Source organism: Rhinopithecus roxellana, chromosome 1 (genome assembly GCF_007565055.1).
Source record: "Rhinopithecus roxellana isolate Shanxi Qingling chromosome 1, ASM756505v1, whole genome shotgun sequence".
Classification (NCBI taxonomy): Eukaryota; Metazoa; Chordata; class Mammalia; order Primates; family Cercopithecidae; genus Rhinopithecus; species Rhinopithecus roxellana.
Window position 1 is genome coordinate 91453755 of NC_044549.1, and position 11761 is coordinate 91465515.

Below are 11761 nucleotides of genomic sequence, written 5' to 3' on the forward strand. Positions count from 1 at the left end.
CTGACGTGGGACAACCATGTGAATGTGCTTTTTCTTTCAGATCAGAGCTACTGATGCACCTGAGATATTAGAATCAGGAAGCACACAATGGAGGGCTCATCTTGTAGGCACACTTGCTGTGTCACCAGCCCCAGCACTGCACCAGGTTCCCTGAGGGAGCCCCTGAGGCCAGGTGCAGGTCATCAGTCTCATTGTGACCCTCAATCAATGCTCACAAGCTGATACCAGACACCCTGAAACTTGTCTCCACCCATGGTCACCAGTCAGTACCCTTCATGCCTTGCCCGGGGGTCCATGCTGTGCAGGCACATCTCTACTTCAGCACAACAGCCCAGGCTAATTCCAGACCTGCTGCAATGAGCCCTCAGTGCACCTGGGAGGTAAATTCAACCTGCTTTTCTTGAAACCTTGATATTCAAAGTGAGGTCTTGAATGAACAGCATCAGGGTGACCTGGGAGCTTTAGAAATGCTGGATCACAGGTCCCAGCCTAGAACTACTGAGTCAGAACCCGCATTTTCACAATGCATGTCCCACCGGAAGTCTTGTGCACATTGACATCTGAGACTCACTGCCTTGAAGGCCACCACATTCATGCTGTTTCTCTTCCCACTGTTCAGTTTGGCCCTCATGCCAGCCAGGCCAGCGTGTTAAGACCAGTGTGAGCATCCCAAGAAGAGGAAAGCCCCTGCATTACAGCCCAGACCCTAAGCCCACCATGTCAGCTCAGGGGGTGCAGAGTGCATCCAGGGCCTGGTTCCCTTCACTGGGAACCATCATGACTGAGGGCTGGGTGACCTTGTGCTGGTGGTGCAGGGTCATTCGTGTTCAGGGAACACAAGGGCACTCCTATCATTGCCGCTCTTCTCTCACCCAACGCATATCTTCAGATGAAGTCAGGTCAGAGCCGCAGCCAGTGCAGCCTTGAAGGGGAAATTCGCATGGCTAATTTACTATTACCACAACGGCTCACAACAACAAGAGCTAACATTGAATACCCATCTTTGAGTCATCCTACTATCAACTAGCATTTATTTGGGCATCTGGTATGTGTCAGGCACCACGCCAGGCTCTTTATTCACACTCACCTATTCATCAGCACAACCCTCACTACATTGATACATGGTTCAAGGTCACCTAGACTGAAGAGGCAGTGCCAGGATTTGGGTCCAGGTATCTGATTCCAAAGACTTCACTCTTAACTCTTACCCCGCTCATCTTTGAGAATTGGCCCATCCAAACATGTCACAGGAGTGAACACAATAGATACAATGTCTGCCTTGTGGTCAAAAAGGAGTAATTCCTGAGCATGTGTGGTGTGCACTGTATCGTTTATATACATGGCAATCCTAAAAGGTGAGGGCATTATGATCCATATTTGACACATTGAGGTAGGGCTCAGAGAGGCTGAGTAACTTTTCCCGGGTCACACAGCTGGGTTTGGCAGGGATGGAAGGGGTGGATGACAGCCCCAACTTGCCTCTGTGATTGCTGAAGGGCTCAGGTTGTGTACTGTGAGTACTGGGGCTTTTTCAAACTGGCCTGACTCCTTGCCAGCTTTTCTCAGCCAGAATTTGGGAGTTCTCAAAAGCCCACAGAGAGAAGCTACCATCTTCTTTGTTACACTCTGGACTTCCCAGAGGCAGTTTCCCTGTCCCCAACGTACTACGTGTGACTTGATCTCTCCGAGCCCCTGCTTTCTGGCCTGCAAATGAGATCTTGCGTGGTCTCATGTATGGTCATTGGCAGGGTCAGTGGGATGCCCAAATAAAACAGCCCATGGAGGAGTAGCAACAGCAGTGGGTGCTGAAACATGGCAGTTGCTTCTCTCAAATCTCAGGATGGTTGTGAGCTCTGGGAAACCCACACGCCTATTGGGAGAAAATTAGCTAATAGGAAGCATGAGAAACTTTTCTTCTTTTTAGAGACAGGGTCTCACTCTGTTGCTCAGGTTGGAGTACAGCAGCACAATCATAGCTCATTGCAGCTTTGACCTCCTGGGCTCAAGCCATCCTCCCACCTCAGCCTCCTGAGCAGCTGGGACTACAGATGTGCCACCCTGCCCAGAGGAAGTTTTAAACATGACCAACATCTCCTACTTAAGAGAGGGGCATGAAGCCCCAGGCCCCAGAGACACGGTTCCTCTGGCCCCAACCTTTGCTTCCAAGCATCTGAGTAACTAAATGCCCACCGGAGATCGGGGAAAAGAGGCCCTTCCAACAGCAGTGCAATATTCTTCGGCTTTGGCCACATGAGGGCAGCACACGCCCGTATAAAGCCCAGCTCTGACTGCAGCTAAGCCTGGGGATGAGGATCTCACTGCAGCTTCCAGAAGTAAGAACCTGCGGAGTTCATGCTTGCAAAGCCACCAGAGCTCTGTGCCCTACTGTGCCCACTCGCCCTACTCTGCCCAGTGTCCCTGCTCCCACCGCCCTTGTTCACATATATCATCCAATCCTCTCTCCAAGATGTTTAGTTTAAGGGTTAAAGCCGTAGGCTAAACACCCTCCCGTCATTTTCCATTCAGCAAATATTTACTGTGCACCTGCTTCACGCCAGGCACTATTCCTGGTGCTGGAGACTCAGTCACAAAACAGGCAGAGATCTCCGTCGTCACTGAACTCAGTCTCATGGAATGTTTGGGCTGCTGTCCCCCATGCAACATGTTATTATGTAAAATGTTCAAACCTGCAGAAAAGTTGAAAGAATAGCACCCACGTAGTGAACCTCATAGACCCACCATCTTTATTACATAACTGCCCACTTATTTATCTCCTTATCTATTCACTCTACTTTTTTTTTTTTTTTTTTTTTTTTTTTTGAGACGGAGTTTCGCTGTGTCACCCAGGCTGGAGTGCAGTGGCGCGATCTCAGCTCACTGCAAGCTCCGCCTCCCGGGTTCCCGCCATTCTCCCGCCTCAGCCTCCGAGTAGCTGGGACTACAGGCGCCCGCCACCTCGCCCGGCTAGTTTTTTGTATTTTTAGTAGAGACGGGGTTTCACCGTGTTACCCAGGAGGGTCTCGATCTCCTGACCTCGTGATCCACCCGCCTCGGCCTCCCAAAGTGCTGGGATTACAGGCTTGAGCCACCGCGCCTGGCCTCACTCTACTTTTAAATGCATTTCCAAATAAGAGGGAGACATCAGAATATCTCTGCTTGATGTTGTTACCCAGAGTTCAGTTTATTTGTGCCTTTTAAAGGTAAAATCAACATATACTGTGATGTACAGATCTTAAGTGACCCATCAAGTGACCCTTGACAAATGCACACACTTGTCCACCCAAATAGAATCAAGATAGAAAACATTGTTAGCTGCCTTTTATTAGTTCTGCAGTTTTGGGCTGGTTATTTAACTTTTCTGGATTAGTTTTCAGAGTTAAAAATAAATAAAGTTGTTGAGAGAATTAAATGAAATAATATGTGACAGTGCCTGGGGCACAATAGACACATGGGTTACACAGTCAGCCTCCTTCAGTGGAATTTCCACTCTACTACTCTACTATGTTCCGGCTGTGTGACTTTGGACAAGTTGCTTAACCACTCTGAACCTCTGTTTCCTTCTCTGAAATCAGCCATAAAACTTACTTTTTAGCAACATTCTCAACCCTGGCTGAAAACTAGAATCACCTGAGGAGCTTCTAAATATTACTAACATTTCCTAATTATTTGAAAATTTGTAAATATACTTTTGGATTAGAGAATGGTTAGAGTTAAGAGAACTGGGTTCCACTAACTTCTGCTAACATGAGTGTCAGCTCTCTGGACCTCAGTTTTTCATCTCTGAAATGGCTGCATCATGGGCTTGTTATGATGTATGAATGAGCTGATGGGTCTGAGAGGAGGTTGAGAGCTGTGAAGTATTCCATCCTTATTAGATATCTTTATTTAGAAATCTTGGCAGCAGAAAGGGCCTTGTAGATCTTAGTTGGACAGAATTAGCCATTTTAGAGAAGAGGAACCAAGGCACAAGGAAGAACCAAACTTTTTATCATACCTTAGAAAATTCAATCTGGCCTTGATGATGCCTCATGCCCCAGGGGTACAGTGACCCCAAATAGATCATATCTTACCTTCCTCCGGCAGCCTCTCCCAATCACACCGGTATCTTTCTCTTTCCTCTCTTGTCTGCTTTATATAGTTAGGAATTTATTAGAAATGCTCAAGTTTTCTACTATGTAGAAGCAAAGAAATGAAATTGGTGGCACATCTACTTCCACTACCCATGCCTGTGCCCCAAACAGATATTAGTAATGGATGGCTGAACTTTTTCCCACTGAGTCCATGACTGCCTTAGCTGTCTATCCTACAGAATACTCAAGCAGACATAATCAGATAATCACTGTTGACAGGTTAAATAAAATCTCTTTTGCTATTTTTCTGAGATGAAATTTAAATAAATATTGGCTGGCAATGTGAGTTGCTTTGTTTCCCCAAATAGAGTATCAATTCTTCAAGGACAGGACCATATATTATCTTCTTCCATATTCTAACACATGTCCAAGCATTTTGGAAGGCAGATATCTTTAAGCTACCTTTCTTTGACTGGAGAGGCAGTGTGCCATGGTGGGCAGCACAGGGTCTCTGGAATAGACAATCCTGACTTTTAAACATAGCTCTGCCACTTGCCGGTTGGGTGACCTGGGGCAAAATGGCTTCATTTTCTGAGCCCAGTTTTCTCATCTACAAAATAGAGGAACATACTTGCCTCTCCTTCCAGAATATTGCAAAGATTTTGTGAGTCCATGCAGATAAATCTCCTGGCACAGTGATTAGTACATGGCAAGTGCTCAGTAAATGACAACTTTGTCATTAGCACGATTGTCAAGGTGGAGGAAGGAGAATGTGAGCTAAGTCTCTACAATTATAAGTCAGACTCACTCACTGGAACCTGTCACAAAACAAAAAAGACAGCCATTGGTGCCTGGAACAGGCAAGCATATGATAAGTATGTGTCACTTGCACGGCAATTAATACAGGTGTTTGCCATTGCAAAGGTAACACTTTCTGGCACAGAGCTAGATCAAGAAATATCTGGATGAATTTGTGCCAGGAGAGCACATGGGACCCTGGAGAGAAGGGAGTGAGGGTCTCACCATGCCAACCAGTAGGAGTAGGGCAGGTGTATCTGGAAAAGGACCTGTCTGCAGGTGACGGGGAAGAAGGCAAGCCTGGCAGGTGAGACCGGGTGTGGAGAGGATGGGGGCTGGTGAGCCAGTGGGTATCCCAACAGGTGAGTGGAAGAACACAGCCACTTGTGAGCAGCTGAGGGGCAGAGACCCAGGCAGGTAGGTGGGAGACAGTTGGCACCCACTGCATGTGGAGGTTCAGAGGAGGGTTCTGGGTTTGGGGACAAGGATGGCCAGAAGAGACAGTGAGACACTCAGCAGGGGCTTGGGTCTAAGAAGCAGGCTTCATTCAGTTTAGCAGCCAAAGGAAAGTGCAAGGTCAGAAAGCTTTGTCATCTATCCCCCAGAATTAGCAGTGATCTGGGGGTGGGTGTGCTGTGAATCCCCCCGAGGCTGCCCTCAGTGCTATTGAGATGCCCCAGCTCCTGGCTTCCCCGAGCAGCTCCCTCATGCTCAGCAGGGTGGCACAAACATCACTCGTTCTCCTTGTCAGCGGCTGTCACAGCACATTTGTGGCAGCAGCGTTCATCCACGCTTCAGGAAGTCGGTGAGGCTGGGTGCTTCAGGGGATGGCCAGATTTAGCGATGCCTCATATCCTCGGATGACATCAGGGGACTCACTCCCTGACCAAAGCAGTGGAAAATGGGACTGGAAAACAAAAAAGGAGGAAGAATACATCTATTCAAATGATACCTCCTTGATTGCATGGGGGCTTTTAAACATGTCCTGAGCAGGGACAGAGAGAGAGGCCTCAGTTCTCATCCTTAGCTCTGTCATGAAGTAGCTGTGTGTTGCAGAAAATATCACTCTGGGCTTCAGTCTCTTCACCTGTAAAATGAAGATAATTACACCTGCCTGGACAAATGGGGCAAAAGTGAAGCTTGAATGGAGAGCACAGACTCATAGGCAAGGTGACAAGTTCAGGTTATCTTGAGTGTCAACTCTGCCTGGTGGTGGCTGCCTGATCTGTGTGTTGAGAACAATGCTGAAGCTGAGGCCAAGCTGAGCCAGAGAGAGTGCTGTGATCGATTAGCTATGCCTGCCTCAGGTGCCAGATTGGAGGGCGCTCCTGCTATGCTATGTTGGCCATTTCTGTCCTAAATGGTTTTTAGGTATCATTATTATCATTTCTTCTTTACCCAAAGCCAAAAGCACCCTGAGAAGAGGACAAAGGGCAGGTCTACACCCAGGAGGCTTTGGTGCTAATCCCACAGCCCTCTTCTTCTTCATTTTTCTTGGTTTTATCTTTTTTTTTTTCCTTTTTCTTCCTTTTTTTTATTTTATGGGTAGCACAACCAGGTGAAGGAGACTCAGGCGAGACTTCAGGATGAAGATCAACAATGTCAAGCTCTGAAAGGCAGAAGGAACCAGAAGCCAAGGTCAAGTTGGCAGGAGTCAGAGGCAGCAGAAAGACAGCAGACAACCGAGCCCAGCAGCAGAGTGAGGGAAAGCGCCTTTCAGTGGGCAGAGGTCAGACACACCTGAGGGCTGGGGGTGGAAATGAGCACTAGGAAACTCGGCAAGGGGAGCAAACCCTTCCTCTGTGCGCCTTCAAAAAGCCCCAGCTCTGCCGTGGGCTCAGCGCTCTCCAGCTGCGCGGCTCAGGGGAGCTACTGCTCTCAGAGTTTCAGTTTCCTCACCTGCAAAACAGAGGTTGTTGTGAAGACTAAATGACACTGTGTCATAGCAGTGTCTGATAGCACCCCCCTCCCACCAGCCTTTGGGTCCCAAGGTCACCCTTGCAGGCCCAGCCCATTGGCTCCGTCTGGGATACCCAGGGCCAAAGAAGCAGCGTGGGCCCGTGAAAGACAGGAAGTGTGGTCTGGGCCATCAGACATTGAGAGCCACTCTTGTGCCTGCTCCGAGCCTCTGAGCCATTCACCATATCCCAGATTCTAAGTTGCCCTGGATTTAGACCTGTTTCTGCTGGGGGATCTCCAGTCCCTCTAGAAGCAGCTTGGAGTGGTCTGGAAGGGAGGACACTCGTGGCTGCTCCTTTGTAGCAGTTTTAGAACTTGCGAGCAAGGGACAAAGATCATCATGATCATTTTGCTCATCCTTCGGGGCTCCAGCCCCTTCCCAGAGAGTTCTGTCAGGCTCAGGGCCCTGCATTCCAGTCCCCATGGGCTACTTCCTGGCTTGGAGACCTCCGGCATCACTCTGGGCCTGTTTCCTCATCTGTCAGCTCCCTCCCAGCTGGGTGGCCATAGGTCTAAATAAGATCATGTGAATATATGAAAGGCCTCTGCAAACTGCAAAGTATTAGCTATACGTTAACCTTCTGTCCTCCCTGAAATTCACAACTCATGGAATTACTGGGGGCCTTCTCTAGCATGACAGTGACAGGGGAGCAGATGGCCCCGGTTCTCTGAGTCACCCTGCACGGTTGTCCCGCCCCCACAACTGCCTCATTTTCAGCTGCGTCCTCTTCCCACCACTCCAGTTCAAAGAGCCTTTCAGTTACCTTAATCACTCTACACATTAATCGCAGGCCTCAGGGCCTGTGCTCAAGCCGTTCCTTCTGCCTGGAATGCCCTTTGCCTCCCTGCTTGGCAAACTCCTATGCATCCTTCAAGACTCAATGCCAATGACAGTTCCTGCCTGACACCTTCCCAAGGCAAAGGGTGTGCCTTTCTCACTGGGCTCCCCAGCCTCTATTTTCAAACCGGACGAGTGAGAACAAACCGAGTTGGCTTGACAGACACACTCCCGTGCTGCACACAGTAGGTGCTTAGCTGGTGTGTGGATTTGAACCTGTTGCCTTTGCCTGACTCACCCAGGACTAGTCTTGACATTCAGAGCTCAACTCACACCCTGGGTTGTGTCCAAGCCCTCGATTCTGTTTGGCTCAGATGGCCCCACGCTCCCCGGGGCAGAGCCGTCCCGAGGCAGCCTCTGCTTTCATGATGCTGTGTCTCTGTGTGTTGGGGTGTGTGGCCGTGGAGGGGCTGTGGTCACAGAGGAGCCAACCAGGAGCACTGAAGGCTGCCCGTAGCCATGGAGACAGGGCCCCTGGGCCAGCCAGGCCCGGGCTGGTCAGTGAATGAATAAACGTGGCCCATTTTTCTGCCTTTGTCCGGAGCCTCCCTGGGGCTTCCTGCTGTCAGCCCCAGCTGTGGGGAAGGCGGAATTTGCCTGATATCGCGGAGCCGCCGCCTGGCAGCGCTGAGCCTGGCCCGGGCCGCCCCACGCCAAGATTCATGCCCGGCTAACAAGCCCCACTTTGTTCCTGTGGGAAAGTCCAGCCTCTCAGGAAAGAGCCCTCTCTCCGGCCGGCCCCTGGTCTGGGGACTCAGTGAAGCAAACAAAGCCTCCATCCGCTGGCAACGATTCTCAGGCCCCAAAGTCCACCTCCGTTCCCTGGCCGGGGAGGAGCTGCTCTGGGAGGTGGAATTCCAGCACATCCCTTTGTCCCACTCATCTGGGAGGCCTGAGATGCCACCTGTCTGGTAGGTCTCCCCCACTGCCCTGCCTCGCCTCTGGCCACAAAGTGTGGGCTGTGTCAGAGCAGCTGGCCTGAGCTGGGGCACCCAAGGCCTTGGGGAGCTCGGCCTGGCCCCTGCTCCCTGAAGTTGAGGCCCAATGGACCTGCAGATATGCCCCAGGGACCGGGTGGAGTCCTGATTGCACTGCTGTTCAGACGGTGACCTTGGCCTCATCATAGCACCTCAGCAGGCTCAGGACAAGAACACTAAGCCCGGCTGCCCCCTCGGGTGTTGGAGTTATCTTCTCTAACCACAATGATAAGAAGTGGCTTTATTTAGCACTGGGCCTGTGCTGGGCTCTCCACCTAGGGCATTGCATGGGTGAACCATTGGAGAGATTCTCCCATGTGTGAGCTCAGCTCAGACATCTATAGGGGAGGACAGAAAGGTCATGGGAAGGACGGATGCTGCTCTGGGGATGGAGCAGCAGGCACTGTGCCCCGCCTAGCAGGTCCCCAGCGATGCAGCTCTGGCAGCTATTACCCTGTAGAAACGTGGGTCCAGCCTTGTCCGATCTTCTGATTATCTTTCAAGGGAGTTGAACATTTCTATTTTGATGTGAAATTTCCCAATTGTAAAAACGTAAAATGAAGCAATATATAGTGGCTGAAAACCCTCAGAGTCCAAGTTTTCTCATCCGTAAGGGAGGTGTCAGAAACAGGTGGCCTAGGGACTAGATGCAGCCAGCAAGTAGGGTTTATCTGGTCCCCAGATAATTTTACAATAATTTATTATGGAGTCTATGCCATGCATTCCAAAGAGGAATATATAATGTATGGGTAAGGCATAAAGAATCATGAAATACATATCCCTGAACCCACCTCCAGATAAGAAAATAGACCAACCCCAAGACTGCCCCTGCCAGCCCCTCTCCCTGCACCCCAGAGAGGTAACCACTGTGCTGAATTTTGTGTCTACTATCCCCAAGCTTTATATGTAGTTTTATTTTGTGTCCGTTAGTGTATTAAAGGTCACACAACACAACTCTCGCTGACTCCCATCTTTTGGGTCCTTCCAGAAGCAGAGTCTGAGACAAGGGTATGAGGGCAGGAGATTCCAGAAAACACCAGCTGGGCAGTGGGAAGTGAGACAAGGACAGCAAGGAGGCCCATGAAAGGTGTATTATCAAGTGGCCCCTGTGTGGCAACTGGAGCTCAGTCCTGCTGGGGGCATCTGGGAGACTGGGTAGAGCATGCACCTCCAAGCTATCCTACCTAATGGACGAGGAAGCTGGGGTATTTATACCCCACTCCCATCAGTCACTGGTTCAGGGCTGCTCCCAGGAAGTGTTAATTCTCCAGCATTTCCAGCCTGCTATTTGCAAGGGCAGAGTGGCTCTAGGGCCAGAGAGAGACCTCAGGAAAGGGATGCAGGGCGGGCAGTGGAAGTCAGGCAGATGTGCACTGAAGGGGTCAGGCAAGGGGCTAGACCAGGACATCCACAGTCTCTGCTACACTACTTGAACTGACTTTGAATCCAACAGCTGGGCTTCCTACACTATGAAGTCATTTGCCTGCTCAAATTCACCCACCAGAGGTGCTTTCTATCCCACACCTACTGAACAAAAATTGTGTATGGGGGGAGGTCTAGGCAGTCCTGTTTTCAACACAGTTTCACAGCATCTGGATACTCACCGAGGCCCAAGCCACTGACCCAGGAGATAAAGTGCATATGCTCAGCCTGTCATTCAAATCTGCTACCACACTCTGCTCCCACTCTTCCCTTCCTGTCCCTGTCCTGCTCCCTAGGCCACAGTCCCCTCAACCTGCTGGATTGTCTCTCAGAGGAACAGCCAGCCTCAGAAAATGCAACACTTGCAGGGAAGTTCATGTGCACTAATTACAGAGTGGTAGGATTGAAGAAATGGCCCAAATTAAGGGTTTCTGAATTACTGTACTTATCTCTTCTTGGCCTTAAGATTGCTTTTTATAAATTGAGATGATGGAAATGTTTCTCTCTTCCCCTGAGAGGCATAAAGGGAACCAATTCCATTTCATAATCCAAAACATAAGCCTTAATTTTCCATTTCCTCTGCAGCCACAGTAAAGCTGCTAATCCTTAAACCTGTGCTGATAGTCCCCATGTTGTATATCAAAGGAATCTATAAGCTTATCCTGCTTCCCTGTGGTTTATCTGAATTGAACCCTGTACAATAGACATGGGAAGCAAAAGCCTTGAGATTATTAGGGGCTCCTTTAAGACAAGGGATGTATTTGCACTCTGTTGTGCAACATTTAGTGAGCAACTACTATGTGCCTGGCACTGCACTGGATCAGGGAGACACAGAGGTGAGTAAGTCCCAACCTCTACCTACAGATGGAGCAACTGATTACTTTCTTACTATACGGTGAGTGGGAAGGTACAAGATGCAGGAGTATGACCTTGATGGTGGTACCCTGGCCCCATGAGTTATCAAGTAATGCAACAGTCAAGATTCCCCTTTGTCCTACCCAGGGATGACTCAAGATTGAACCTATGTGGAATACAGCTGGGGCTGCTTCTAAATTAGCCTCTTCCTCATTCTTTGCAGGTTCAGTTCTAAAGACCACTGGCCCATCTGGACTGTCCTGGACATTCTGGCTGCAGCCTGTCTATTTGGCAGGTGCAAGAAACTGCTACCAATCCACCCCAGCCTCTTCTTGAGTGTTCACTGCTAGATCAACCCTGTGGACAGCCAATTCCTATATGGATCATCCCCATAAAAGTGGTTCCCAAACCTGGCTGCCCGTTGGAATCATGAGGGGGATGTGGAGAGCATTTAGAAAATGCCCATGTTTGTTCTGCCAACAGAGATGGTAAGGATATTGGTCTGGGGTGCAGCTTGGCCACCAGGATGGCCTTAAAAGTTCCGCAGCTGATTCTAATGTGCAGCTAAAATGATGAACGCTGACCTAGAAGGACAAGACAGTGGCCCCGTGGACTATCTCCTTCTTTAAAATGGACAATTCACTTGGTATTAAAGGCTCTGACACCCTGCAGTAAAAACGCCTGTTTAGCGCAGTGTTCCCAAACTTATTTAACCATGGAACCCTTTCCTCTCCCAACAACTGTTGACATTGGAAAAATAACATTCTGCAGAACACACGCTAGGGCATGCCGGGGATGGAGCATTGACGGAGCCAGGGGTATATGGAATGAAGAGGTTTCAG

General features: G+C 49.6%; 1 long non-coding RNA gene across 1 annotated transcript; it reads right to left on the reverse strand.

Annotated features, from left to right (window-relative positions):
• Nucleotides 1-3162: 3162 nt before the first annotated feature.
• On the reverse strand, nt 3163-8052 carry LOC104673282. The gene is made up of 3 exons (XR_749499.2): nt 7904-8052; nt 7045-7339; nt 3163-5775 (listed from the first exon to the last, which is right to left on the reverse strand). It is a non-coding gene; the product is annotated as an uncharacterized LOC104673282 (long non-coding RNA).
• Between the last annotated feature and the right edge of the window lie 3709 nt (nt 8053-11761).